The sequence below is a fragment of the Hippocampus bargibanti genome, linkage group LG20 (genome assembly GCF_051943395.1).
Source record: "Hippocampus bargibanti isolate YZ-2025 linkage group LG20, ASM5194339v1, whole genome shotgun sequence".
NCBI lineage: Eukaryota > Metazoa > Chordata > Actinopteri > Syngnathiformes > Syngnathidae > Hippocampus > Hippocampus bargibanti.
This window is the reverse complement of record NC_142753.1, coordinates 8,736,805-8,743,557: the sequence shown is the minus strand read 5'-3', so window position 1 is coordinate 8,743,557 and position 6,753 is coordinate 8,736,805. Positions and strand designations below refer to the sequence as shown.

General features: G+C 39.2%; 1 long non-coding RNA gene across 1 annotated transcript in view; it reads right to left on the bottom strand.

Annotated features, from left to right (window-relative positions):
- Positions 1 to 6,540, bottom strand: part of LOC148883029 (uncharacterized) — a 10,102-nt gene extending 3,562 nt beyond the window's left edge. Inside the window, exons 1-2 of the long non-coding RNA XR_016118647.1 lie at positions 6,420 to 6,540; positions 6,098 to 6,176 (exon numbers count right to left, since the gene is read on the bottom strand). This is a non-coding gene — a long non-coding RNA (uncharacterized LOC148883029). The remainder of the gene's footprint in view (positions 1 to 6,097; positions 6,177 to 6,419) is intronic.
- Between the last annotated feature and the right edge of the window lie 213 nt (positions 6,541 to 6,753).

Sequence of the window (6,753 nt, the reverse complement as noted above, 5' to 3'; positions counted from 1 at the left end):
AACCGTTGCGCACAAAAAATAAACAATGAAAAAAAAAAATATAGATTTGTTGTCAAACAATACAAAGTCATGATAACAGCAATTAAAAAAAAAGAAAGCACGATTGTTTGATATCATCGAAACGAATTAAAGTGTCTGGCATGGTGTTTGGAACTAATCAGAAATAAACGTCTCATTATTGTGTCACGATTGATGAATGGACTCTTTTTCCAATGTCCTATATTTTTTTTTTTGTTTGCTTTGTTTTCTTCTTCTTTTTTTTTGCCCTCTTGACTTCCAATTTAACCTTATCGGTTTCATGTCAGGAAATTAGTTCAAAAGGTGGACAGGTGCTATAAACTTGGCCACATGATGTGTATGTTTAACAGAATTCTGTCGCATCAAATCACGCCGGCGGCGTTCAAATGGTTTACATCATGTCACCTTATTCTATGGGTCAGGGCGGGCCAGCGCTAAACATAATCAATGGCTCGGTCCGCTTTTCTTGCCTTGAGGACACATGAGTCATGGTCCTCGGTGCTTAGCGGAGCTTGCATCTGTGAAGGTGTCACGCTTCGAAGCTGTTGTTACCAAGTCCAAATAAATGGAAACTAATTTTGCAAATGCCCCCCCCCCACCACCACCACTACCTTTCTCCTTCGCACACCCTCCCAAAAAAAAAATACCACCACATGGATCTTGACCTTCTGGGGCCCAAGGGTTTGACCAACTTGATTTTTGTGGTTGTTTGTTGCTTCTAGTGTTCCAAAAGTTGAGAGAGGCTTCACATTTTAGACAGCGGCTAGGCTATTGCTAACTTACATCTTTGTCACTCCGCGATGTCTGCACTGATTGAGATTTGAAGATATCAAAATGGGGGGTGTACAACCATCTGTAGTTCATTACCATGCATTGTCCATTCGAAAACTTGGACCCGGTTAACAATTTAACCCTTTGCAAGGACAGTGCATACTACAATGGACAACTGATTGTGTAATAATAATAATAATAATAATAATAATAATAATAATAATAATAATAATAATAATAATAATAACGATGATGATAAGTATAATGATAATAAAAATACAAATACAAACCCAAACACAAACAAAAATTAAAATAAATATAAAAATAAAAATAAAATAAAAATCATAATCACAATAATTATAATAATCCTAATAATAATAATACAGTAAAGTCTCGTTATATCGATATTCTCGGGAGTCGGAAAAAAATATCTATATAACCGGACTATTGATATATCTGATCATGTAAATTGTAAATTTTATCATATGTAAATTTTCTCCTTGCGTTCATAGAAATAGTATCGTAATAAGCAGTACTATCGATATAACCGATATCGATATAACGAGACTTTACTGTAATAATAATAATAATAATAATAATAATGACGATGATGATAATAAAAATAAAAATAAAAATCCAAACACAAACAAAAACAGAAAAATTAAAATAAATATAAAAATAAAAATGAAATAAAAATCATAATCACAATCATAATAATAATAATAATAATAATAATACATTCCATTTATAAGTGCCTTTCAAAACTCTCAAGGACACTTAGATTACAGTGTGCGTGAAAGTGTTAAATTGAAAAAAGTCTGCCAATAATTTTGTTGCATTTTGACATTGAGCAGGGAGGGTCAAACTCATTTTTGTGGCGGACTATATTGTGGAACTGTCGCGGCTTAGAATTGAAGCGGATTTGCGTGGGGCAGGAGAAGTGAGACAGTCTCTTTTTTTCAACAACAGCTTTGTGTTTGCATTCAACATTCCACCATGATATCTCTGATCCACTGGTGAAAAGGACACTTTGATACTCTCTTCTTTCATCTAGAACTGCTTCATACAACAAAGAGGGTGCAGAAAGTGCTTAAGATTGAATGACAATCTGTCTTTGTGTTGTCATTTTTTGTTGTTGTTTTGACTTCAAGATGGCGCCGAGAGAGTGGCTGCCTTTACAGCAGCTCTATATTTTGTTTTTCTACTTCTTCCTTTCCTTTCCTCTTGCTGTAAAATGTAAATGTCTCAACTGCGAGACTAATACAGGCTAATCCAATCCAAACACATGTTCCAAATCTTATTACATTTATTTTAATGGTAATTGGTAACCCCCCCCCTGCCTTCCCCAATATGCTGTCAATATCTCGACATTTGTAAACGTGGAGACAGTGAGCAGTTTTGCTATTTTATCAAGATTCACGAAGTCGAGGCACATCGTTTGCTTTCATGGGACATCTCAAAGGATATGACGAGCTGAAGTGATTTTGACACTCTTGACGTGGTGGGATATTAATAAATATATCGGTGTTCATTTATCATTATGAATATAATATTCACGTCCAATGACAAAGCCAGCTGTTTCATCTAAAACTGAAGATCATCAAGTTCAGATGGTGTCAAGTTATTGGTCACAATTTTTTTGCTTTTCGAACTCCGGCAGAATAAAAAAATAAATCACGTTCTATAGCGACCTAATATTTATCCACAGTTTTCTGATGACGGCAGATTTTGCGATTTCTGCGGTCTATCGGAAAATGTAAAATACATATGCATCCCACCTTGCTTTTGAAAACTGGTAATTAACACCAAATGTGTGCGGGAGAGAAACCTTTTACAGCATCCATCGCTTGTCCGTCACCGTGTCGGACATTGGAAACAAGCCAATGTTTCACGATTAACACTCAACCCCTGCTGACTTTTAGTATTTTTCACTATTTCGTTCCTCCTCCCAAACACGATGATTGAGATGTTTTCGACTAAACACCCTCATATGCCGAGCCGCGATTGCCAGAAAAAAAGCGCCCCCACACATGGAGATTGGTCCGGCGTTATGGCCTCTCGGGAGCTTATTAAATCCCACTTGGCTTGTCAAGGCTATTTATGGGGATTATACGGAACAGCACTCTCAGGAAGATAGGTGCTAATCCGAAAGTGCCCAGTGAGAAGGTGAATTCCCAAGTGAAGAGAGTAACGACTCAGCTTTTTGTGACCCCCTCCCCACCCAAGCACTTAACCAGGAGTCTCTTCTGGGATGATAAGTCAACATTCATATCCACCTTTGATACGGAACATATGGGCTATTTGATTTCTGTCATGCTGAAATGTATCGGGGATTACAAAATGCAATAACAAATGAGGTATTTGCAGAGAAAACTGTCATGCTGTTGAAACCGAGCCTTTGATGAGTGATTCATTTTGAGTATTTTACTTTGGTGGGGTGTGGGGGGTTCAGAGAAGTCCAGTGGGAGCGCATGACTAACGGTATATTGAATTTGTGTCGAACCATAAATATAATGGCTGGAATGATATGAATACATCAAAAGGTCTTGACAGCAGAAGGATGTCTTCATTTTGGCATGCTAATTGCAAACGACACCTTCAGCTAGAGTTCATTTTGAGGAAGTTCCAGGAACAAGATGACAAAGGGTGAGCGAATCCTTTTATCCTGTGGGATACGACTGATTTGTTTTTTTTTTAAACCTCCTTTGTTTTTGGAATTTTCAAGCATTTCGAGCATTGCTCGCCATCTGAGACTCTTCAATATCTAACAACAACATACAGACGCTCCCCAACTTACAAACGAGATACGTTCTGAGCGGTCGTTCGTAAGATGAATTTGTTCGTAAGTTGCTTCAGTGCTATATTTTGGATGTAAATATTCCTATATACAGTAAAGTCTCGTTATATCGATATCGGATATATCGATAGTCCCGGTTATATCGATACTATTTCTATGCACGCACGGAGAAAATTACATGCAAACAGGGTCGGATATATCGATAGTCCCGGTTATATCGATATTTTTTCGGACTCCCTTGAATATCGATATAACGAGACTTTACTGTATATCCCTACTGTCCAGACATGGCGGTGCCGGACTCTGCTATGATAGGTCCCTGCTCTCAACTATATAGGGCCGAAACTATCAGTAAGACTTTAGTTTGCTGCCGAAGCTTCTTGGATGGGAAGCAAAATGTCCGACACCTTCAAAGAAGTACAGATGACGGCTGAAGAAACCTTTTCATCGATGGACCATTCCTGTACGGCCGAGAGCTTATACAGACGTACACGCAAAAATGTTCGTATGTACCGTTGTTCTTAACACGAATGTTCGTAAGTCGGGGAGCGACTGTACTAGCATCATTTACAATTTCAGGAACACAAATGACTCAAAGTTGATTCTAAAGAAGACTATCGCATTGAGGCTTTGGTTTTGCCTTCCTCGGCTGCTAAGCTTTTGAAATAAAAATGAAGGTAATGCTTCATCTCCATCTACGGTGTCTTCTCCATCGCACTCTCTTCAAATATTAACGGAGGAATTTCCAGCAATTGGTATGTGACTATGAACCCACTTTGAGATAAATCAATCTAAAGTTGCAGAAGAGGCAGAGGCTCTTGCATGGCAGAGCTCCCACCTTGAGTCTCGTGTCAAGGAGGTGTCGGGAGATTGTGTCCACACACAAACTCTCCTGTAACTGTATGGAGAAAAACGCGGGATTAATTGCGTCTCATATCTACCCAAAGGGTGTCAGGGCAGCAGCCTTTACAGGAGAGTGTAGTGGATGTCTTTTCACTCGCTTGCACCCTCTATTTTTACCAGCTACTGACAGCTGGACAGTGTACCAGCGCATGGAAGCTATTCCGACAGGTCAGATGCCAATGCATTCTGATTCCAGCGCAGCAAATGTAATTAATTATTCATGACGCAGAATCTCGAAAAAAATTGTTGAGTGACCCACAAAGTGTCCACTTAAAGGACAACCGACGCCCCCGGACAAGTTGTGTCCATAATTTGTAAAATCACTTCAAATGACTTCTGCTGAGTGTATTTTACAAAGATTCCACCGCATATACGTAGCTATATTTTACGTTTTAAGACTCGCGCTGAATATTCAGGAAGTCTTGTTTTTGAGTTGCGGGGCGCTGCAGACGTGATGTCACGTCCGGAACACCCCTGACCGAGAAAGCGACACACAATGCATTTTGGGTACTTTTTTTGGTCTGAAAACATCGTGTTGATCGGTGTTGATGGCGAAATTAAAAGGAAAACACATTAATAATGCGATTTGATACTCGTTGACACAAATTCCCAGCAGACAAATCAGCCATCTTGTGCATTTTCTGGGACGCTACATTGGAGTCCTGATGGCTCGAATTGATCCGGAAGGACTTCTTTAATCGATTGCAAACATTTATGCTTTCCTCTTCAGAACTATTTGCATCATATTCATAACTGGAAGAGTAACAAGAAAGCATCTTCTTCTTTTGGGACACTTTACCGCATTTTTATTGGTGTTTTGCATTTCACTAAAAGTATAAGCCTGCGTGTTTTGGGTATTTGAGATGCTATAAAACGTTTCTCTGATGTCAGTTAGGAAACAAAAAACGGTGTTGGTTGTCCTTTAACTCATTTACTGCCATTACCGAGTTTATTCGGGATATGAAAAGCATGACGTGGAACGCCATTCCCACGTATTTTACGCTGTGTTCTGTGAATGTGTTTTCTTCTGTCAATATGCTAATGCTAATGGTAGTCAAGTCAATGGTAAATATTTGGAAAAAAATATACAGTATATATCTGTATATATATACTGTACATAAATTAACTCATTCGCTGCCATTCCCAAATGTATTCGGGATATGAAAAGCATGACATGGAGCGCCATTCCCAAATGTGTTCGGGTCTTGCTTTTGCCAATAAAGTGTTGGTCAGACCTCTGGCATTGTTTTTCTCTTCCACAAGGGGGCACCATTTGCCTTTTGTCCATGTTAGCGCCTTGTTATGGATTTAGCTGCCGTTCAAGTGCTATATAAATCACTTTGTATGTATCGTATTGTATTTTGTACAGCCGCCCCCCATTTCAAACTCAGATAACTCCAGACCCATATAACTTAGGTCTTAACACTTTTTTTTCAGATGAAAGAAGAGAGTCTAAGGTATATTACACTGAATTGAATGTTTCTGGCGTCCTAAAACTCAATATTCCGTGGTTCCTACAATTAGAAAGAGAATGACAAAAACCCTGGCACAGGAGCGGACACATTTTTGCACATTGTGACGAACCTGCCGTCAATTATAATGCCATACCATTGTTACGACGTTTCTTGTAGTTCTTCGGATGGCCGTTAGAGTGCACCAAGCTGTCAACTCGACATCACGGGTGTCACTAAAATATAAGCACACAATTTAGTCAACGTCAATGTGATAACCGCAACGAACTTGAGCTCATTCGACTGACGTCTGTGTGTGTCTGCGCATGTAAGCAGGAGTAAATGGGATTCATCCGAAAACCACCTTCCCTTGAGTGGTCTTTAATAAATCTGACATCAATTTTAGTGGTTTAGTCCAGAATTCTGCTTCTTCTCATTCAGCCGCATTTTAAATCTCTCCTCTTTTTAACCACGCATACCTGAAGTGTGAGACTTTCCAACTTTCCGAGTTCTATTTTGACCGCTTCTCTCTCGGGTGTCCCGTATGGAACTTGAAAGATGGCATCTGCGTTGAAACGATATCTTTCGCAAAGATGTTGAATAGACTCTTTGTACGAGCGACTCCGAAGTCATGATCTGCGGAGTGTCACCAAAAAAAAAGTCCTACGCAGTTTCTTATCTGAAAGTGGACAAGAAATGAGTTCCAGACTTTTGCCTGAATGTTTTGCAGGGTGGGGTGTGGTGGAGGAAAACGTGTGCTATCTTCAATCATGTTGGTGATTTGTCATGGCTTTTGAAGGTCATGTTATGTTG